This window comes from Sturnira hondurensis, unplaced genomic scaffold (assembly GCF_014824575.4).
Source record: "Sturnira hondurensis isolate 20B ecotype Veracruz unplaced genomic scaffold, ASM1482457v3 Scaffold0011291, whole genome shotgun sequence".
NCBI classification, from domain to species: domain Eukaryota; kingdom Metazoa; phylum Chordata; class Mammalia; order Chiroptera; family Phyllostomidae; genus Sturnira; species Sturnira hondurensis.
In genome coordinates this window covers 3,848,936-3,873,913 of record NW_028083922.1, presented here as the reverse complement: position 1 = coordinate 3,873,913, position 24,978 = coordinate 3,848,936, and positions in this window count along the sequence as shown.

The window sequence follows — 24,978 nt, the reverse complement described above, 5'->3', positions numbered from 1 at the left end:
AATAAATCAGAGTGTAAATTAGATATATTGGGGTAAAGGAAGGATACGATAGTATGTTTTCATTCTTAAAATTATATAGACAACTCCTCCATACTTAGATATATTTTTCTTTTATTTTAGAAGTTGACTTATTTATTGAGAAAACTATAAGGCTCTTTATGCCATCAACTCCAATTATACTTATATAAATTCGTATCCAAAAGCCGTCCTCTACTCCCCTTCCTTTATGTTTTCTATTCTTATTTATTGCCTTGGATCAGGGGTGTCCAACCTTTTGGCATCTCTGGGCCACATTCAAAGAAGAAGAGTTTTTTTGAAGCACATGTTAAATACCTGTGACATGTAATCACAAAAAAATCTCGCAATGTTTTAAGTAAATATGCGATTTTGTATTGGGCCACATTCATAGCCATCCTGAGCCACATGCAGACCACGGGACTCAGGTTGGACACCCCTGTCTTAAATAATAAACCCGTTTAGAGATATTATGGCACTTACCTATAAGGTAACATAGACGTTATCCTAAAATTGCACATAAGTAGGTGACAAATATTGTATATAATTTAGGTCTCAACAGAGGACTAATAAGCATCAATGGGACCCTGCACCTGATGTCTTGCAAAACCTCAGGCTGACGGGGGCAGCTACAGATCATCCACTAGACCTCTCAATGCATACCTCCTATACCACCCTATCACTTTCAAGCGATCTCTTATATCCTCAGGAACTCCATCTATTTCCTTTGTCTGTTATTTGACTTCAGTTAGCTAGACATATAACAAGCCGAGGACTGAGAAGACTGTACTGGACAATTTTGTGTATAGTTTTTTAAAAAATTGAAGTGAAATTCACACAACAAAAACAACCATTTTAAAGTGTACTGTTCAGTAGCATTTAGTAAATCTAAAATATTGTGCAACAATTATCTCTCTCTTATTCCAAAATATTTTTGTAACCTCGAAGGGAAACACGGTAAACGCTAAGCAGCTGGGGCCCATTCCCTTATCTCCCATCCCCTGGAAAACACTAATCTGCTGTCTGCTTTCTGTCTATGGATTTACCTCTTCTGGATATTAACAGAATCATACAATATGTGACCTTTTATGTCTTTTTTCACTTAGCATATTAATTTCCATGTTAATCCCCACCATAACATTATCATTACTTCATTCTTTTTATTGTTCAATAATATTTCGTTGTATGGACATATCATCTTTTGTTAACCTGTTGTTCATTTGACTGACATTTGGTTTGTTTCCACCATTTGGCCATTGTGAACAGTTATTTACATGCATGTGTTTGTATTGTATTTGTTTATTAGATGTATGATTTGCAAATATTTACTCTTATTCTTCAGTTGTCTTTTCAGTTTTTGATGGTGCCTTTCTATGCACAAAAGTTTTTAAAATGTATAAAGTCTATTTCTTTATTTTCCTCCTGTTATTTGCACTTTTGGTATAATGACTAAGAATTACCAACCCAAGGTCATGAACATTTATCCTGCTGTTTCTCCTAAAACTTTTAGCTCTTTCATTCAGATCTTTGATCTATTTTGAGTTAATTTTCATATGCTATATGAAGTAGGGTTCCAGCTGTATTCTTCTGCATGTGGGCACTATTTGCCTCTGCATTGTTTGTTGAAAAGTCCTTTTTCCTCCAGGTGAATGATCTTGGCACCCCTGTAAAAATGAATTGACCATAGCACTTATTTCTGGGTTCTTAATTTTATTTCCATGACCCATATGGGTATTTTTATGCTGATACCACATTTTGGGGGAGTTTTGTAATTTTTTTACAAGACATGATTCCAAAGTGAGCTCCATAAGGCTTCTCAGAAAGTCTTGCTAGATTAAGTAACCAGTTGCTTATAATGACACCGACTTCACAGTATATCCTAGTGTTAATTCTCTCTTTTTTCTGGTTTCATTTCCCTTAACCCTTGATCATACTTTCTGGGAATGCATTGAAATAAATTTCTTTGATTCTGATTTTGGGGATACCCAGGCCAAGCAGAAGTAAGGCGTCTACTGTTCCTGACTAGAGAGACCTGGCCAACCCAGAGAGAACTGGCAAATCATAATGCAGCTCCTGGCGCTTTGGTTGACTATTGCACAGTGCTATACAACCGTTGTGCTTTCATCTCTGGGGACTCTGCTACTGACTGTTTGGTGTTGGTTTTGAGTATAGAGGTAGTCTTTGAAAGTTCTTTGTCTCCCCATTAAACCTTCCTGCTTTTCTCCTTTTGACTGTAGGGCAATCTACAATAACTGCCTTTATTAATTAAAAGGGGGAGAATACCTGCAAGGGAAGTATATGTAAATTTCGGTTAAGGACTCATAATTAAAATAATAAATCTCATACTTTTAAAACACTATGTGTCAGGCACTGTGCTAAGTTTAATTCTAACACCCCCATGATGAAGTAGATGTTAGTATTAGCCCCATTTTACCTTTAAGAAACTCGACTCCAACTCAGATGACACTAATTCTTCAAAACTCATCTTCTTATGCACCATATTCCCCACATTAGATGGCCTTAAGCTCTTTTTCTTTCTTTGGATGAGTTAAAGTTCTAAGTTCATGAAATGTTTAAATAAATCTTCAAAAGAAGCCAACACCCTGTCTGAAATTGTATCCCTTTTAAAACTGAGACTAACATAAACAAATTACAGGGGAATTAAGTTTTTGGTATAGAAAAACCAGTTTCAGAATATGTTGCTATTTTTTTGTGAAATCTTGAAACATAACAAGGCATAACAAAAAATAAACTTTAGTCTCTTGACAATACACTCAGAGTTTTAAAATCTACAGTTGCTTCTGTGTCTGCACAGACAAAATCTGGAAATGTTAATATTTTGTCATTTGGCTTCTAGATGTCCCTGGTGTGTGCATCCCTGTGGAATCCATTCACCTCCACTGTGTCAGAGAGCATCAGAGATGGTTTTGACTCCCTATGTCCTGAGCCTGTACAGAAAGTCTGTAAGTACACTGAGATGACAAGGTCAATCTCACTGTTGCCAAGGGTCTACTGAAATGATTTTGTAATGGTTGCTCGATTGGAATGAACTAACCCTGTGGTTTTAGTCTGAGAAGGGAAGAGCAATGTTTGGTTAAGATTAGAAAATACTTCTCTTGGAATTGTCTTATGTGTATATGCAAGCTCATTCTTTGCCTAGAAAGGCTTTGATGGACATGACTCTGAGTTAAATCCAAGATTTGAATTGAAACTAGATTGAGGTGAGGAAGAAGTTGCTCCTTTTTATATTTGCAGACTCTTCCTGTAGGAATGAAAATGTAATCAAGAACTCTTGATTAAAGAATAATCACTAAATAGCAGAGCTGAGGAAGTTTCCAATGAAATCTTGTTCCATTTATATGGCTTATGTTTTATTACACATGCCAATTAGGGATTATTGTAGTGAAGAGTTCGTCACTCACATTAGCCCAAGTTAATGTTTTATTGTAAGGATTCTGTGGAGTTTCAGGGGACCTACTAGTGATAGCAAAAATTTTAACTTTTAGCCAGTTTTAATTTTAGGAGGAAGGTTAAATAGGACAGTTCATTCTCTTATTTTGCTTCACAGTTTTTAAGAGAGAAATGCACCTATGGCATTTAGTTCACTAATTAGAATCAGGTACAAATGAAACCTCCAACAAGCAACAGTCCTTTCTCTATAATCTAGATTTCATTAAAGAAGTATGTCAGTGCGTTTTAAGAGCTTTTCAAATAAATCAATTAGCAAAACCTTGTCTATGGAGTTAATTTGAAATATTTCCTCTTAGAGCTTCTTGCAACTGAGATTTGCACATTAAAAAGGGATGGCGTTTCTTCCAGTCACTGCACACGCTGAAGTCACCTTTTTCAGATGCCAAACCTCCCTTCGATAATCAGTGTGTTTATTTTTCAACTGTCTCCCTTTTCTATGTTAATACAAGAGATACATAGAGTTTATCTTCTATGGACATCCCCCGTTTTGTTTGATAGGTACTCTATGTTAAGTGAATCAGCTTCCTTTTTAATCCTTTTAGGAATTATTATTTTTTTCTTGCAGATGTCCATCCTAAAGCCCTCAACATCATTCTAGAACTATCCCTTTTCCTTTTTCATGGCCTGGCTCTCTGTTTCCTGATTTTTTTCTTGGTTTGCTGCCAACTTTTCAATGAAGTTTACTTTCCAGAAGACTCCTGAAAAGAATACCCAAGAGGGAAACTTTTTGTGACTTTGAATACACCAGAATATCCTTATTCTATGACTATGCTTGATTTATGTTTATATTCTATAAGTACCTTGGCTAGTTACTGAATTTTGGATTGGAAATATTTGCTCAGAACTTTGGAAGCTTCCCTTTAGCATCNATCCTTTTAGGAATTATTATTTTTTCTTGCAGATGTCCATCCTAAAGCCCTCAACATCATTCTAGAACTATCCCTTTTCCTTTTTCATGGCCTGGCTCTCTGTTTCCTGAATTTTTTCTTGGTTTGCTGCCAACTTTTCAATGAAGTTTACTTTCCAGAAGATTCCTGAAAAGAATACCCAAGAGGGAAACTTTTTGTGACTTTGAATACACCAGAATATCCTTATTCTATGACTATGCTTGATTTATGTTTATATTCTATAAGTACCTTGGCTAGTTACTGAATTTTGGATTGGAAATATTTGCTCAGAACTTTGGAAGCTTCCCTTTAGCATCTTTTAGTTTTCATACTTCTATCGGAAACTGTACCCTTTTCAGATTTCAGAATCTATATTTTGGTCTCTCTCTTTCTGCTAGAAGATTTCCCCACATGTTTTGCTGTCTCTCTATATTAAGAGTAAGGACCTCATAATTATATGGAATGCCTCATATGGGGAAGTATTACGTGGTGAGGTTTACTTTTTGTGATAAGGCGGTAACATGACATTTTAATAGAGACCCTAAGTGTCATATACGTACGTGTTTTCTCTGGGCCCTTCAGTTTCTCTGCAGAAGACTTCTCCAATTTTATGCTTGAAGAGTGAGAGCCTAGGGGCCTGTGTTCTGGGAACCGAACCAGAAAATGACCTGCGGGTTTTACCCTTCAGGACAGGGATTTTGCATTTCATCCTTATTATTCACCCTGAGATGTAGAACATCTCACCCTGTATTTGCTGAATGTGTCTCTACAGATTGTAAACCTCTGATCTGCTGGCATCAGGAAAAGGATCTGACGTCTAATTGTTTCTTAGGTAAACTTTCAACTAATCCACTTGCTTTATTCATATACCCCTTCCCACTATATTAACATCTCACCTTAAGAGATACCTGATGTTTCCATACCTTGAGACTTTCTGAGTTTTTGAGGTAAAATTCTATTGGCTTCTTCCAATTCAGGGTGGGCTTTCAGCTTTATCTGGTCTACAAGCAGTTACTATTCATGCAGTTATCTTCCAACAATTTAGAAGTCTATTTGATATTGCTTATCTGGTATTTTCTCCTCTACTATTCTTTTCATCCTTATGGGTTTATAAGTTATAAAATCATTTCACTGTGAGTTCAGTGTGGTTTTGCAAGGATGAGAAATAAATACATGTATCCACTGCTATGCTGCATCAGAAATTCATAAACTACCTTGAAGCAGTATATGCAAAAGATAGTGACATCTCTATGGTGTGACATTGATCCTACTTAAAATATTATCAATTTATCACTATACTATCTGCAAGTAGAAGAGGGCATAAATACTCTGAAAGCAGAAAGACCTGTCCTTCCCAGCTCTCAGGCTGTTTTCTCAGAAGAAGAGCTAACACACTTGATACATTTGCAAAAACCTCCTGCCTGAGTTTTCCAGTTGCACTTCACAGATCTTTCTGTTATAACAATTACTGCATTTTCCTGTTTATTTACCTTTTTCCACTAAGCTTCAGCTACTTGATATCAAATATTAAGCCTTATCCATCTTTGTATTCCCTGATTTATCACAGTGCTTAGTATGTAGAAGGTGTTTCACATGTTTACTGAAAAATGTTGAATGAATATGTTAATAATTTGCCTACACACTCAAGTAACTCTTAGCATCTCATATCTAAAGTAATTACTCTTCAGTGTTTCCCTCTTTTCCCCTTCCTATCTCCCCTTTTCCAATAAACAAGGTATACTTTTACTTATCATTTAAACTGAGTAAAGATATTTCTTTTGCTTAATTCTTACAATTTAAGTTAGGTTTATTCATTTAAGGTATTTTAATTTTCAAACAATTTTCTCTAGAATAAGACAAAATGCTTTGTTATATATTGGCCATTTATGGGCATTTATTCCAGCATTCTAGCCTGTTAAGATGGATGGCACAAGGTGGTGAGCAGGCCTAGGTACAGTTGTTAATTTAATTCAAGAGTTATTTACTATTCACATGTTATCTTCCAAAAATTGTACTTAGAACTATTTGGAAATTAAAAGGAGTCAGAACAAATCCTATCATTAAGAAGCTTACATTATAATAAATGAAAAACTGTAAGACACTGCCCTATAAACAAGTAAAAAATACTAAGTGCCATGAAATTCAAAAGAGGAAAAGCTCACAAATATATGGAGTCATGAAGGGTGTTTTGCAAGAAAGTGGCATTTCAAATGTGCTTTGGAGAATGCTGTAAATGAGGGAGAATCCAATGGAAAGAGGAGAAAAAATAGAGTATGAGGCAGAAAAAAAGGAATTTGCTGCGTTTGGTAATAGGAAGTACTGGGTTTGTTTGGTTAGAGGGTAGAGTTGAGGATGTATAAGGATATATGGAAGAAAGAGCTAGAAAACATGGGCTGAGTAATTTTGTAGAGTACTTTGAATGCCAGGCTAAGATGTTTTTGCTCAATGAAACAGTCAATGAGGAGACGCTGAAGGTTTAAAGCTAAGGAATAGTAATATTTGAATAATAACCTAAGAACACTGGTGAGGCAGGTACACTAGGAGAGCCATAAGAGAACAGAATCAATCATTACAAGGCTACTTTTACAGTGTGGTTAGAAAAGATGAGCTTCTGGAAGAGTAAGGACACTAATAATAGAAAATAAATTTATTATGTGTTCATTATTCTCTATTTATATTACTATTCAATTGTTTCCTTATCCACTGTTTGTCCCTTCCCACTATCATGGAATCTCATTAGGGAAAAGGCCTTTTCACCCTGCTCTCTGATGTCTGAAATAGTGCTTGCAATATCGTAGTTGCTCAGTAAATACTTCTTGAAGGAATTAGGAAGGCAGTAAAGAAAAAACAGAAACAAGTAAAATAGGTCAATCTCAGGTGCATGAATTAAGTGAAACAAATTTAAATAGTCCAGTAATCCTAATAAATAAAAATGGACTGAGCTTTGCAATTAAAAAAAACAAAAATTTTTGGTCTCAATTTAAAATGTCAGTTGTATGCTATCTAAAGATTCATGTTTAAAACATAATGACACAACAAACATGAAAGTAAAAAGATGGAAAAATTATCCCAAACAAATACTGACCAAAAGAAACTTGCTAGAACTATCATTTTTTTTGCACAAAACAGATTTTAAAATAACGTAAAGCTAAGTATATTAGCTTTCTAAAGAAACATACAACCATGTATATTTGTATATTTAAAAATTGAATATATCTGATAATGTTATTAAAAATATATAGCCCTTGCTGATGTGGCTCAGCTGGTTGGAGCATCATCTCATACACCAAAAGGTTGTAGGTTCAATTTCCATACAGGGCACATAACTAGGCTGTGGGTTTAATCACCAGTCAGGCTGCATATCAGTTGGAAGGCAACCGATTGATGTTTCTCCCCGACACTGATGTCTTTCTCTCTTCATCTCCATTTTTATCTCTCTAAATTCAATAAATGTATTATATTATATATAATATATAGTTATTATATATTATAGTATATTAAATATAATTATGTTTATTATATATTGCACACTAAATATTATATTAAATACAATATATATTAAATATATAATTTAATATATGTTATATATTAAATATAACATATTAAATACAATTATATTTATTATATATTAAATATAATATATATTTAAGTATATATTGGGTCCAAAATTTTTCATGTATCTTCTTCAATAAATGTTTCAATTTTTCATATTTCATGACTGGATATCTTCTAAACAGACCTTGTTAATTAGAAATGATGACAACCTAATTAGATATTACAAGTCAGCCAAAATATAAAAAGTTGCTGGAGACTTTTATTGAAGAGGTTACAAGATACAAGAAACATTGTACATAGAACAATGACATCTCAGTTTCCTTCAAAGTAGACACACTGGGATCTCACACAGTTCTCCCAATCACCATTGGCTATGCTGTCCATCATATTTTCCTGAATCTCATCAACGGTCTGAAATCTTTTCCCTTTCAAAGGTGATTTTAGTTTTGGGAAAAGGCAGAGGTCACAGGGCATCAAATCTGGGCTGTAGGGGGGCTGAGTCACCTGGGTGATTTGATGTTTTGCCAAAAATTTTTGCACAAGACATGGTGCATGAGTGGGCATATTGCTATGATGAAGCTGCCAATTACTGGTTACCTGTATCTGCATCCTTCTGAATCATCTGAATAGGTTTTGTGGAGGAATAGTCAAGCTTAACACAAAATTTGATACAGATTTTGATACAAAATTTGATTCATTGTTCTCCTTGCTCAGTAGTTTTGAATGCAATGGCCACATAGTACACATGCTCACTTAATGGCGTCTATTGCCCCCATTGATAAGTACAGTGAAGTCGTCATTGTTCATGCAGGCCCATTCCAATCTACTCTCCTTGGCAGCCAGATTACATTGAAGTCGCACAAATCATTCTCGTTATATTAACAATGGCTGGACTTCTTCTGGACAGATCTTGTGTGTGACCTCATGCATGTATGTATTGTGTGTATTCTATATATATGTATACATCTATAGAACACATATATACATGTTTATATAGCATAAATGGACATAACTACATGGAAGATTGACACACCCACAATCCAAGAAGATTTTAACATCTTTAATAACTAATACAAGCTTCATCTAATGGGTCTGTATAGAACTTACATAGAGGTTTCTTTCCAAGCACTAATGGGATGTTTAGGCAGGGTGGGAAAATAAATGGCATTACAGACTGGAGGAACAGCATAAGCTAAAGAACAAAGAGCAAAGATGAAGAAGAAAATGGCTGTCACACGAAGTGCTTGGGGGACACAGTGAGCATTGAGGCCGAGCATGGATGAATGATAGTGCCATTAATCAAAACAGGTTCTATAACAGGAGGGCAGGCTGAAGGGGATATAAAGGTTTAGGTTTGTGATGCTTAAGATTAAGAATACATTTATATTTAAAATTAATTATGTAATTTTAGAATGCCCGTGATAGTACAACAGTGGGAAATTTCATACTCTCCAATGAGGGTTTTTTCCCGCTCCCTCATGTAACTGGGTAATCTGACATCTCTGAATTGTGAGCATAAATATCACCTGAGAAACCTTTACTTGGAATTGGCAGACCTGAGCTTAAGTCCTGGCTCTGCTGTTGCTATGTGACCTTGTTTTATCTACGTGTAAGTGCGTGAGATTCTGTTTTTTTGTTAACCAGCAATTTCAGTAACTGCCTGGATGTAGTAGATTTCCCAATCCATTCCTTAAAACTGTTACCCGAAAAGCATTCCACATGGCTGTCCTCAAAGTGTGCATGATCTGTGCCGTGACTGTGTGTTACTGCCATGGAGTTCAAGGCAGTTAGACTGACGTTTGACAGACTGAATGACGTATTTCAAAATTTTAGTTCATATTTCCTATTCCTTTCCTATTTTAAGAACTAATCTTTGAATAGTAAAGAACTTGACAACATGATAGTGATGATGATGATGGTAATAATGATGAAAGTATGGAGGTTTTTATGGCCCAAATTAACCATTTTAACTGTAATTTTACAATGATATCACATTGAAGGTATTATTAGACCTATTTTATATTTGACAAAGTTGAGGGTCTGAGAACCTAATTAACTTTCTAAAGGATGCATGGCAAGCAAAAGATGAGGCTGGAATGTAATTCCAGCTCTCCTATTCCAACGATTGTATCCTTAAAATTGTTCAAAATGTTATTGAAAATTGGACTTGGATTTGAGGAATAAAAAATGTTCTTTATAAAGTGTCTTCCTGTGGAGAGTGTGTCTGCTGCCTTGGGTTCTCAGAGAGCACGATCGGGCGGTTGTCCTGCAGCCTGTGTGCAGCAGCTGTGGCCGTCTGCTGTTGGGGGGTAAAAATGGTCGGCGCAAGTATCTTGTCAATGTTTTCTCCTTTCATACGTGTGGGTTTTCCTTTTGTTTTTTCATTAATATAACCACTTTAAATATTTAGTGCGGATGGCTTTTTGCACTGCTTCTCTTTTTTAAAAAAACTAGTAAATTAAGCATGCCTTGAAGTTTCTCACTAGGTGATAAACCAAATTCTGTGTTAATTCTCAGAACTGAAATAAATTGACTTCAATTATGACTGTTTTACAGTGTCCAATCACATGTTGTCCTTAGAAAAATTCAACAATAACTATATATTTTCTAAGGTGCTTGAAGATTTGATGACTTACAATAACTAGTCATTAAATAAATGATATAGTAAATAAATAAATCAAATATCATCAAATAAATAAATGATATAGTTTTCTAATAATGACCTTAGTGAATGCCACAGCTGTGTTGGGGTCTGTGCCAAATAAAGGTCAGCTTCTCGGATTCCAATTGCACTTTTTGAAATTTTTTAAAGTTAAAAAGCTTCTATAAATTGACACTAGTTCTTGTGATGTTCTGGGAAAAGCTCCAAAAGCTCCGTCAGATCACCTGGTGTATTTTTGCTTAATAGCAATACTCGCAGCAATAATAATGAGTGTACACCAGCTATGTACCATGTGCCAGGGGTTGTGCTAAGTGGTTTGCACGCTCTACTTTGTCTACACAATTGCATCTGACACCAGAGTCAGTTATCATTTTTATTTTACAAATGAGGACCACAAATCTCAGAGAAGTTAAATAACTTGCCCAAGGTCACACAGAGAGTATTTATCAGAACTGGGATTTGATCATGTATTTTGCTAAAATGTGTTTAAAGACTCTGTAAATGGAATTTGAGCCATTTTAGAGAGCAGTAGATTCACCCAGAATGCCCATTTGTTTCTGTGGCCTGACACCTGGGCCATCATTTATGACAGCTCGATGCACACTTACTGATTCCAAGTGTCAGTTGAGAGTGGCCGATGCAATGGCCACATAGCACTCTTATTTGTTGGAAAATTCCACGCTGATCTTTATACACAAAACAGTTGCTTAAGCTTCCGAGGCTGGCTTTTTTGGTCTGGGGAATAATTGGAGTGTTGGGAAGTTGGTGTGCCCGAGGTGTGAAGATGATGATGTATTTCCTGTAGCATGAAAGCACTCAGAGACAAAGCAAGGCCATCGAACTGTCATTTGTTGTTCTTCCTACTCAGGCTTTTACAAAAGAAACTAGTGTCAATTAACTGGGAAGCTTAACCTCCCTTAGCTTGTCTTTCTTTGCATAGGCTTTTAGCCTTTTAAATAAATCATTTTTCTCTTCTCTCCCTCCCTACCCCCTATCCGTTTTGAACACGTTCTTGGATTTCTCATGCTGGGCCTAAGGAGCAGACTGCTTATATTCAAGAATGATTTGGAGGGGATAAAGTGTGCAAGATTTTGAATTCTTGCCATAAGTCCCTGGCAGACAGCCAGGCAGCCTCAGAGGAATAAGGCTAATGAAGGGAGGGTAGAGAAGATCCGCGAGTGCGGCTGGTAATGCAGCGTTCATTTAATTGGGAGCAGGTACTGGTGCAAACTTCTCCATTTTAATTGGAAAAAGGGAAGGGGATTGTTAAGAAAGAAGGAAAAAAGAATGCATAAAGTTTTCAAGCCAAGGAGCCAAAGGCAGCCCTGTCTATGCCAGAGAAAGAACTCAATTTAGGGCAATTTGCTCTGCAAGCTGGGCTGCAGCCTCCCCTGGGAATAGGGATGAGGAAGAAAATGAAACCAAAAGAGAACTTGATAAAATCACCTAGTACAGACAATCTCAGTAGAATAGGTTTTACTGAGTTAAATCTGCCCCAATCAATATGATTCTTTTCATATAAGTTACAAATAAAAAGCCACAAGATTACAATAAAAATCGAGACTCGAGCACTGCTGATGTTGCACCTGGGAGTCTTAAGAACTTGTTATGGAATATATGTTTTTGCAACTATAATGTTTGTTTTTTCTCTTCACCCTAGTCCTGTGAATCAACTCTTTGCTTTGCCTCTCCATCTATCCAGTTTTATATATTGTTTTAAAAACCATTGGAGGCAGCTTTTTCTGCTAAATTTCTCTTGCACTAGAGGCTAGTGATTGGTGGTTTCTTTTTGTCCTGAAATGTGTTGAATTGAACATGGCTTGATTTCTCATGCTACTAATAAAGAGATTTCTTACTATTGTACATTTTTATAAGATTAATGTGTTAGTAAAACATTCAAAGAGATGCAAATTTTCATATAAGAAGAGAAAGCAATGCCTTTTCATGCACATAAGAAACTGTTAAAACATCATGTAATCTCATATTAATAACCATCAGTTCTTAATAATTTTTGACTGTGTTATGTAAATGGGAGGTATAAGCTGCTGATGGTTTTAATGTGATAAGTTTAATTTTGATCATTAGTGAATAAGAATGCAAAAGATTAGGCAAAACATTTTGGTCTTTCTGCATTGTGGTTACTGATGAAAAACTTGAATCTTTATTTTAATACATAACAGTATAGTTTAAAGAATAGGGCTCATTTATACCATAAGTTTTCTGTCATTTTTTTGTTACTAAATTTCTTTAAAATTATTCATATTGGATAGTAGAAAGATCATGGTGCCTTTTTAAGGTAGATTCTACCTTATGTATAGTCAGTCATTTATTCAGTGTTGGTAAAGCTAATAGAAGAGGAGATTGTGAACATTTTATCTCTGGTAATGTTGCTTGTGTGTTGGGAAAACTTTTGCTGTTAAATGCTAGCAGACTGTGTCCTGATTATTTAACTTTACCTCAATTACTAGAAGCTTAAAAAATGAAAAAGAGATTTTTGTGGACAGAGGAAAGAGGGTGACATCTCAAAATGTGGTGCAGTTGTGACCCCAAATATTCCATCTGTTGTTTCTCAATACTATGCTGGATAAATGAATCAGTCTGTCCATGAAACATATTCATAGAGGACCTATCTGTGCTAAGCACTGTGGAAGAAGCAAAGATGAAAACACACAGACCCTCTCATCCAGAAACTTACTTCCTGAATGGGAAAAATAAAAGACAATGGGCAATAAAATCAAACAACAGAAGAAATGATGTTCCCAAACAATGCATAATTGATGAAGTCTGAACAGAATTTTTTTCAGTTTGCAGTGCAAAATATCTGAAGATGGACAATCTGTGCCGTATTTAGGGGAGAGCAGCAGAGTTAGTTGGTGTGTTGAAGGTTTATGGAAACAGGGTGGTACCTGACCTACTGTGTATTTAGAAGAGCAGGAGAAGATGTAGGAGGCTGTGCCAAATTCATGAAATGATACACTTTTATCAAAAATAAGGAACTGGAGGGAAAGAACACTGGGGAACATTGACTGTAGAAGGGATTCTCATAGAAAACTTACGGAAGCTAGTTGAAGCCACATTTTTGGAAGGTTGTGATGGGATGTTTTTCTTTTATTTTATAGTGATTTATAAAGATTGTTGATCAAAAGAATTTAAAAAATAATGGAAGTGTTCTTTAAGGAGGACTGCTCTGTGGCAGCATGTGGTATAAATTAAGGGGACAGGGGCCTCACCTGTGCTTAAAATCCCATTTGTTTCTATGTGACAGGAAGTTCTTTCTCTCCTGTGCTCTTCATCAATGTGGTCCCTCCCCAAAGACCTGCTCCTCAGAACTGCGTCTCCTGCATAGCCTGGCAGTGACCCTCCTGTCCTCCCCAGGTGTGACTGCACACAGAGCTGGCAGCTCTCAGAGGGCCACAGAAGTGCAGAGTGAGGGGGGGGAGAAACATCAGAGAGAAAGGCTTTTCCCCCACTTCAGAATTTTACTTGTGCCAAGTTACACAAAGAATCTCCTGAAAACATTCTAGCAGCTTCTATCTCTTAAGCCTTCTAAAAGTTATTTTAAATCTCTCATAAGTCAGTTCTATCATTTTCTCACCTTTACCTCTGAAACCATGGGCGCTTCTACCTGGATGGGTCAGACAGGGAATAGATGTCACCTCCCTCACTAATCTTGTCTCCCATGATTTGATGGCTTCTAGCCCCAAATAAACTTTTCTTCCGACACTATAAAATAAAGTGCCTGCACAAATCAATTGGTACAAATAGGGACTGGTGTGTGTTTAACATGTGTGAGATTGGAGAAGGGTCTTTTCTGCAGCTCAGCTACCCAAGATGCTCTGTTTGGTTCTAGAATCTACTATTTATGTGATTTAAATCTACTATTTAGCCTCCAGAAAAATAGTGAATTAGAGGATTTGCCTTCATCTCATGCCCATTGTGCTTTTTATACACCTTTTTCAACTGGAACATTTTTGAAAGACAAGCAAATAATCAAAATATTTTTGAGGGTGGAATGAGATTTTCAACTGTTGTTCTTTTTTGTAGGGTTATCCACCATTAGCACCTTTCTGTTATCTTTAGGGTAAGGGCACTGGGGAACTTTCTGCCATGACATTTCTCAAAATATGATGCACAGATAACCGTCTGCTTCAGTCATGTATAAGATGGCGCAGTGTTGATAAGTTGGGCACATTTCTGTAAGAAAGGGGGATTACAAGAGGTACTGTGAGTTAATTTTAGGTGTATTCACTACTTGGTCATTAAAAAAACAAAAACGAGCAAAAAAAGGAAACCTTACCTTTTTGCAACAGCATGGATAAACCTGGAGATTATAATGCTAAGTAAAATAAACCAGTCAGAGGAAGAAAAATACCATGTGATCACACTTATATGTTGAATCTAATGAATAAAATAGATACAGAGGCATGGATACATGGAACAGACTGATAGCTGTCAGAGGGGTGGGAGTTTGGGGAGCTGGATGAGAGAAGTGAAGGGTTTAGGAAAAAACACATAGATATAGACAATAGTCTGGTGATAGCTAGAGAGAAAAGGTGGTGGGCATAGTTGGAGGTCGGCAAAATGGGGGAGAATTGGGGCAGAAAGAGACTTTTCTTGGGGTGGTGGGAGTGTGATGCAGTGTGCAGACAACATTTTGTTGAGTTGCACGGTGAAAACTGTAAGGTTTTATAAGCTGATGTCTTCCAATAAATTCAATTAAAATTTTTAGGCATGGTCATATATTTTGAATAATAATAATGTTTTACTTTTAACAAACTAGTCACAGCTAAATAGCTATTAGAAAATACATTATTTAAAAAGCAGTTTGTGAATCAATTATGGATAAGTGTTTCCTATTAGTTTACAAATGGCCTTGTGCCTTTTTGAGAACTGGCATTTTATACAAATTTTATTTTATTTGTTTTTTTTAATTTTTATTTTAATTGTTCAAGTACAGTTTTCTATGTTCTATACAGATTTTAATTGAAGATGTGTCTCTTCTGGGAGGTACATTATCATGAAATTCAGCATATTCTCTCTTGCAGACATCACCAATGATGATTTTAATATAGAAAGTATCAAGTTCAAGTGTCCAAAGCAAGTTACACCATTGATTTTATTTTTCCATACCAGATTCAGATTCAATGAACATTTTCGGACCCTTATTTGGTAGACATTGTGCTATTATGTATCTATTATTTGACCTAAAATTCTTCAGAGCCAAGAATGAACTAGATGTGCATGTTTGCATTTTACAGATAAAAGTATAAAGTCCAAGTTAGATGGTAACTCCATTATTTAGTGAGTAATAGAAGTGGGCCTTGAAGGCACAGTTCCAAGATGCCAATGTGGAAGTTAATTAGTTATTTTACAAAAATAAATGTATGACTCTTTACTTCAAAATCTACAATACACTTGTCCAATTAACTAGAATGAACATTCTTGAGAATTACTATCCAGATTTGGTAGGTGAAAACAATACATGAGAAAACTGTAATTCTACTTCTGATAGGAATCTTTCTTTTTTAAAGTATATTTTATTGATTATGCTATTGCAGTTTTTGCAATGTTTCGCCTAAACCCCCTCCACCCTGCATCCCCCAACCCTCCAGCATTCCCTCTGTCCTTAGTTTATGTCCGTGGGTTGTACATATAAGTTCTTTGAGTTCTCTGTTTCACACACTATTTTTATCTCTCCCCATCTATTTAATGCCTACCTATTTAATGCCTATGCTTCTTCTTCCCTGTGCCTTTTCACTCCTATTCCTTCCCCTTTCCCACTGAAAACCCTCCGTGTGGTGTCTATTTCTCTGATTCTGTTCCTGTTCTAGTTGTTTGCTTAGTTTTTGTTTTAGTTGTTTTTCTTTCTTTTTTTTTAGGTTCATTTGTTGATAGTTGTGTTTGTTGTTACATTACTGTTCATAGTTTTGATCTTTTTTCTTAGATAAGTCCTTTTAACATTTCATATAGTAAGAGCTTAGTGATGATGAACTTTTTTAACTTGACCTTATACAGGAAGCACTTTATTTTTCCTTCCCTTCTAAATGATGACTTTGCTGGATAGAGTATTCTTGGATGTAGGTCCTTGTCTTCCATGACTTCAAATACTTCTTTCCAGCCCCTTCTGGCCTGCAAGGTTTCTTTTGAGAAATCAGCTCTTAGCTTTATGGGCACTTCTTTGAAGGCAACTCTTTCCTTTCCTTTTGCTGCTTTTAAGATTCTCTTAGTCTTTTTTTAAAAAATATTTTATTTATTTATTTTTAGAGGGGAAGGGAAGGAGAGGAGGAAAGAAATATCAATGTATGGTTGGCTCTCGTGAGTCCCCTGCTGGGAACTGGCCTGCAACCCAGGCGTGTGCTCTGACTGGGAATCGAACTGCGATCCTGTGGTTCACAGGCCCACGCTCAATCCACTGAGCTACACCAACCACGGCAGATTCTCTTTGTCTTTAATCTCGGGTAACTTAATGATGATGTGCTGTGGTGTGTTTCTCTTTGGGTCCAACTTCTTTGGGACTGTCTGAGCTTCCAGGACTTCCTAGAAGTCTATTTTCTTTGCCAGATTGGGGAAGTTCTCCTTCATTATTTGTTCAAATAAGTTTTCAATTTCTTGCTTTTCCTCTTCTCCTTCTGGTACCCCTATGATTTGGATGTTGGAATGTTTAAAGTTGTCCTGGAGTTTCAAAAGTCTCTCTTCATTTTTTTGAGTTCTTGTTTCTTCACTCTGTTCTGATTAAATATTTTTTCATCTTTTTCTCCAAATTATTGGTTTGAGTCCTGGTTTCCTTCACTTCACTGTACATTTTCCTTTATTTTACTTTTCATAGCCTTCACTTTTTTTCTCTATTTTACAACCATACTCAACCATTTATGTAAGTATCCTGATTACCAGTATTTTGAACTGTGCATCTGATACATTGGCTATCTTCTTGTACCTTACTTTTTTTCTGGAGTTTTGATCTGTTCTTTTACTCGGGCCATATTTCTTTGTCTTAATGCACCTGTTACATTGTAAGTAGCAGAGCCTTAGGTATTTGTCAGGGCACAACTCAGGTCACTGCATTGTGACACTGAATGTGGGGGAGGAGTCAGAGAGGGAACAATGCCACCTGCTTGGCTCTTGCCAGCTCTCAGTAGCTTTCTCCCCTATCCTCAAGCAAATTGGTCCCTTCTAGTGCTGATTCCCTGGGTGGGTGGGTTTGTGTACATTCTAGCATCCTGTGGGTCTCTCCAATGAATTCCCCTGTGAGGCTGGGAGTTTCTCTCACTGCCACAACCCGCACAGATTTTACAGCCAGAGGTTTTGAGGCTTCATTTCCCTATGTTGGAACCCTGGGTTTTGAGGTCTGTCTCACTACCCAGTTGTTCTTTCTGGTTTATCTGCATGTGAATGTGGGATCACCTGCTCCACCAGCTGCTGCCTTGCCCACCTGGTCCTCCAGCCACCACCTTGCCCCCGCATCCTTGCCAACCCAGCTAACCATTTCCATGTCTCCTATCAATCTGAATGAATGTTTCTTCTTTAACGCCTTGGTTGTCAGACTTCCACATAGTTTGATTTTCTGACAGTTCTGGTTATTTTTTGTTTTTAAATTCGTTGTTGTCCTTTGGTTGTGCAAGGAAGCAAAGTATCTCTACCTATGTCTCCATCTTGGCCAGAAGTCCTCAGTTTTTCAGGTTCAAATGAAATATTTTTATTCCTTCTTATTTTGTGTTCAGTGATAAAGATACTGTTTTTTACTTTTCTGTCTTCTTTCTTTTTTCATTGGTTTAGTTGTATTATTTATGTCTGTCAGAACATATAACATTTACATTCTTGTATATTTATCCATTTGTTTTGCCTTATTTTGTTTTCCATCTTAGATCTGCAATTAAATATATTAAACTTTTACTTCATCTATTCTGTGATATTTCTACTGATGTCTGTATGTTGAGGTATCTCCTCTAGTAGATTAGCAAAGATTGGCTTCTGAACATAGTATCCTTTGAGATCTTGCATACTTAAAGCAGTTCTATATATAGACTTTATATTTTAAGGATACATTAGGTGTATGTATAAACCTACGATTCACATTTTAGAGCCTAGCATTTCTTAGAACTATCCCCCTCATGGACTCCAAATATATGTGTATTGAGTATTTTCTTTCTGCCTTCTATACTTTTCTTTCTTGGTATTTTTATATATTAATTTCATTTTTATTCTTTTGGTCACTTTTACTTCTCTGGTAAATGCCCTTTGTTAATTTTTCAGTCAAATATATTCTACCTTAGTCATATTTTAAACTACTTCTTATTTCTGAGAAGACTTTGTCTCTTTCTTGTGTTCTTTCCTGAGGTTGCTTAGCTCATTTTATAATTTTTACATTTGTAAATCTTCAAGCTTATGATTTGAAGGTTATTTTTAATATCTGGAAATGTTTTTTAGGCTATTTGTTTCCAAATTAAGGTGTTGGATTATAGTGGTTTGTTGATTTTTTTTTTTTGCTTCATGGTTTTCTGGAGGAGAAATTTAATCAGCTTAAACAGTTTTATTATGTTTTAATTTTGCTCTTTTAATACTTTGATGAATACTTCTGACATTTACTATTGACTTTTAAAATCCTTACGCTTCACTTTTACAGTGATAACATGTATATTTAACCATGAGTGGTAAATGGGAGTAGCTTTCTGGATTAGCTCACATGTGCTCTTTTTTTGTTAATTTTGTGCAATATATTTTTATTTAACACATTGTACTTTTGAGGACTTACATTCTTTCATTTTGTGATCTTCTTTGTTTATTTTGAAGAAGTTGGGCTCTTAATTTCTATCACTTGTTTCCCTTTGCTGTCACCACCAAGCCTCTGAGCAGCACCTTCACGTCTCATGACGAGCAACTGTGATTGTATGCAGCGTCAAGCTCGTTCATTCTGACTCCGCAACAGCCATGCCTCTGCTCTACCTGGTAGTAGATATGTTCTTCGTGTAACTTATTCATGTAAGCTTCTTCATTTGGAGATATGTTAACTCCAGTGCACCAAGATAGGCTCCCTGCTTCCCTGTCCAATTTCCCACGAGTTCTGCACCAGACTCTTCACACAGGTTTGGGCTTCACTCTTAGATCTGCTGGTCTAGTATATTTTCCTTTTAACATATAATTTGAAGACTTAATTATATGACTTTCAGCTGTATTGTAGGCATGACTTATGGACAGATATTTACTCTTCTTGATATTCTCTCTTTTGGATGCACAGTTTCAGGATTAAGTCTCTATCTTTTCCTATAGAAACCCAGAAGAGCATCATTCTGGTATTTTTAAAGAAGCTTAAATTTTGGAAATAATATTTTAATTTCTATGAGGAAAATGGTTTGACTGGTATATTAACTTACTAGTGTGCAAGCTAATATTCTGCATTACAAAACCTAAATTATTGTCTGATTTGAAAATGCTGTCAGCTCATAGACTGAAAAATTTAGATCATGCAATATATAAGATGTTCTCTTAGTGATAGAAGCTCTTTATTTATACTAATTACAGTCTTGCAGAGAAGTATTATATTATAGTTAAGAATATGTGTTCTGGAAACTACTTGAGTCTACAGCTTGGTTTCATCACTTGCAAGCTATATGATTACAAAATTTACTTGATTCCTCATGCCTCAGTTTTCTTCTGGATAAATTGGCAAATGACAGTAGTGTCTAGGCATGGGGTTATTAATATATATATATATATATATATATATATATATATATATATATAAACTTAGAACCCCTGGCATATAATATTTAATAAATATTGCCTCAATATGCTGAAGCCTAAGTTTTGGTTAATAGTCAAAGGATGTGAGTTAATTTTCAAACAATATATTTAGAATCTTCCTTTACTAACAAAATCATCATTTTCTTTTACCTTAAAAGTCTTGGTAAAATGTAACAAAAATAAAAAGTATTGATCCTATTCAATAGTTTTTGAAAAGTAGCTGACATTAATTATATAGAGATGAGTTAGTGACAAGAAAAACTGTACTCAAGGTTTTTGTTACATAATATGAATTCTTTCACAATTCTGATTCTTTCAATCACAAATAGTTTTTTTTAATTTAATTTATTTATTTTTACATAGAGGGGAAGGGAGGGGAAAAAAAGGAGAAAAACATCAATGTGTGATTGCCTCTTATGCACCTCCTACTGCGAACCTGGCCCCTAACCCAACATATGCCCTGACTGGGAATTGAACCAGTGTCCTTTGGTTCACAGGCTGTCACTCAATCCACTGAGCCACATCAGCCAGGGCTCAATCACAAATCTTATTAAACACTTAGCTTTTGTAGTTGAAGGTAATATGCACATATTACTTTATTATTGTTGCCTCATAATTTTAATAAAATTCCTTAACATATAAGTACTTTCACTTTTAATTACATATAATTTTCTTTTTATATCATCATGAGTGTAAGAAACTAGATAATTCTTCACAACTTGGGAATATTTTCTATGTTGGCAAAGCTTGGTTAGGAATTTTCCTATGGTTTTCTAACCAGTTCAAATAGTAGATTGTTGTTAATTCACTAGCTTACTGAAGGTATGGTCATGTGGCACACCTTTTATTTGAAACAGAACATTTAAATCTGAATCTGAACGTTGGAAGGGGAGGTCAGTCTTTTAAACCATTGCCAATAACCGTAGATACTGTTGAGGCCCTTGCCAGATCTGCTTTGATCCTTTCTACCTGGTGTGCTTCTGCTGGGGTCAGATGGCTCTACAGACCTAGAGTTATTTTAATTCAGTCTTTCAGCTTGGCCATTTCCTAACCATGCGTTAGTGTGAGTTTGAACTGTAGACCTTTATGTGAGTAGGTCTGAGACTAAACATTCACAGGGGAGATTATTCATATTCACACTTTAATGCTCTGGGTTTTTTGTATTAGTTTCCCTCAAAGTTGGTACTGTTTGATTTTAAGTTCACCATTTTGAATTCAGTTTACTGTTTATTTTTTCCCTAATACTTAAGTATTTTCTCTGCTTTGTAAGCATGTGGAGGTTTTAAAGTAATGAAATTTTACAGATTACTATTGAATAATAATAATTGCTATTATTACTCTGACTTTCAGATTTAAAATTTTAAATTAAATTTATTGGGGTGGTACTAGTTAATAACTTTATATAAATGTCATGGGTACCATTTTATAATATGGCATCTATACTTTATTGTGCACTTTCCACTCGAAGTTTAGTCTCCTTCCTTTATCATATGTCTGACCCTCTTTACCTTCATTGTTCTCCCCTCCACACCTCTACTGCTTTGTTGCATTCAAGGTCTGTCCAGAAAGTATACAGCCACATAGTATGAAAAATAGAGACATTTATTGAAGAAGATATAAGACATAAGAAACATTGTGCATAGGACAATGATGCCTCAGTCCCCTACAGAGTAGGCACTTTGGGGTCTCAGACAGTTCTCCCAATCACCATCAGATACCCTATCGTATTTTCCTGAAACTCACTGATGATCTGAAATCTCTCAAAGGTGATTTTAGGGTGGGAGAAAAGCCGTAAGTTGCAGGGCACCAATTCTAGTCTGTAGGGGCACTGAATCACCCGGATGATTTGATGTTTCACAAACAAATTCTGCACAAGAGGTGATGTATGAGTGAGTGCATTGTCGTGATGAAACTGCCAATCACCAGCTGCCCATAGTTGTGGCCTTCTGAATCCACTGAGTGGTTTATGTAGACGAATGTTCAAGCTTAACAGAAAATTTGATGCAGATTGGTTACTCTACATGCTCAGTCATTTTGAATGCAATGGCCACACAGTACACATACTCACACAATAGCATCTACTGCCCCACTGACTAGTACAGTGAAGTCATCACTGTTTACACATGTGCTTTCCAGTCCACTGTCCTTGGCCTCCAGGTTACATTGATGTGGTTCGTGTTATAGTAACAATCGTTGGACTTTTCCCAGACAGACATTGCATATCTACGAGTTCATTTTTTTACTTGTTTGTTTCTATTTTTGTTTTGATATTTGTTGTTTTTGTTTTATATTCCACAAATGAATGAAACCATGTCCTTTTTTTTCTTCAGATTCTTAATGCTAGCTTTGTTTCATTTGTTGCTGGTCTTTTGGAGCATGTCTTCAAGAAACTTCTTTAGTACTGCGTGGATTTAGTTTTTCCTGTTTTGAGAGTAGTTTTCAGATGCTTTAATATATAAAATATAATTTGTTGAAAGACTACATTGTTGGATCACCACACTTTCATCTAAAAAATCTGCTATTGCCCCCAGTTCTTTTTGTCATTTAATGTTATGGAGAAGTCGGAGGCCAGCCTAGGGTTTTTTCATTGTAGTTGGTTTTGCTGTTTTTCCTGATAGTTTACAAGGTTTTCTTTAACATTATTATACTTATAATTCAAAGTTATTGTGAATATATACATCATGCTTCTAAATTTCTTCTAGGATACACATTTTTCTGAGAGATTTTGTTAGGACATCATGACGGGGAGAGAGAGTTTTCTTATTTAAGTCATTGAGAAATTCTTTTAGCTCAAAAGTTGTGTACGTTGGGAATGTAACAAGAAATTTTTCAGTTTCTCATTGTCACTGAGTAAAAAGAAACAATAGTAAAAAAATGAACTTCACATTTTTCCCCACTTAATATTGGTTCATGGGGTGTAGCTTTGGCATTCTTTGATCTGGTCTTAGTGTCAGCTTTAATGTTAGTTTAATTGTAGCTTTTATGTTTTCTATGTTCACGTGTGCATTTAAGCAAACTTTATGAGAGGGTGTTTTAGGAACATCTGGCCAGAAACATTTTAAAATACAGTTCATTTTCATTTTAATCATATGCAATTTGTTATTAAGATGAAGTTTAAATTTTCACTTAAGACTGCTGTGTGCCTATATGCTATACAATAGCTTTAAATACATAAACTCATGTGTCTTTGTCATAATTTTCCCCTGCTATCTTCATCACTGGTCATTTCTAAATTATTCATTTTGTCATTTTAATTGAAAAATATGATGTTCCATCAATAATTAGAATCTTGATTAAATAAAAACATTTTTTATATTACAAACATTATCTAGAATTTACCCAGAACAAGGATTAAAATTATAATTGTAAAGTTTTGGGAGGCTTTGGTGTTATGTTTTGATCTTTAATGGAATAATGGGTAAAGATATGTCTCTTTATAAGATGTTGTTGAACAGTGCCATTCAATGCAATTTAAAATGATAGCTAGAAAAGACTTTTTCAAATTTGATTCCTTCATAAAAATAGATAATAATAAAGCATCAAGTTATTATGCATTGAGAAATAAATCAAAGACCAAATTTTCCCTTAAATAATAAGTTTTACTTTCAGGAACTACCAACAAAATACTGTAATGAATGAAGCAATATGTATACAAGCTAGATAAGCAATTAAGTAAAAAAGAATAATTGAAAACTCTATCTAGCTTAAATACAGTACTTTGAAATACCATGCTGTTTAAGTTGTCAAATATCATATTTATCTTTAAAGTTTTGGTCTAAAAAGTATAGTACCCTCTGTATTAAAGATCTAATTGTGAATATCAGTCTTTGGTAGTCTAATATGATGGATTCAAGAAAAGCAACTGGGGAATGAAGTAGGTGATACATCTCTACTCCTTTGTAGCCCATTTGGCTTCAAGTAACTGGGACAAAATTTTCCATCTGCACTGGGTCTCTGGTAATGATTTCAGAACACTTAGATAAAACCATCACATTTCCTCTCTAAATTTCAGCTAGTATAACCTTGTTTAAATGCCAGTTTTTTTGTCTTAATTGTTTTACCTTTTCTATTTCTATTTACATTTTTTGACAGCCCTCTCTCTCAACTGAATGCTGTCATCACTTCTTTATTTTAATCCTCTCCCAAGCTGCCTATATTATCACCCCTGTGTTCCAGAACTTAGAATCCTACCCTCTAGTCCACTAATTGGCTTTTCACCCCAGCTCGCCTTGCCTCCTCTTTGTGCATCTGACCCAACCTACTCACCAGGCTCACAGTCCTGTCGGATCTTCTTAGCTTGTGTCTTCTTTCTTCATCCAGAGGACATCATTAATATTTTCCCCTCTACTCTCCCGAGTTTCCTTGACATGACATTCATTATAATATTTTTCTAAAATAAATAGCACATTTTCCCAGTTTCAAGTAAGTTTTTTTAAGATATATATTTTGTGAAGTCAGTACCTTCTGATTAAGTGTATGCAGTGGTTTCAACAGCTGGGAAAATGTGTGTAATTAAACAAACATTTATTTTAGCCTGTTCATTTCCATTTCCATTTTCCATTTGGTTAGGAAACAATATATGCTTGTTATTCTTTCAATGAGTTCTTTTCTCTTTAAATATAAATGTAGTAAAAATATTGTTGTAGGGCA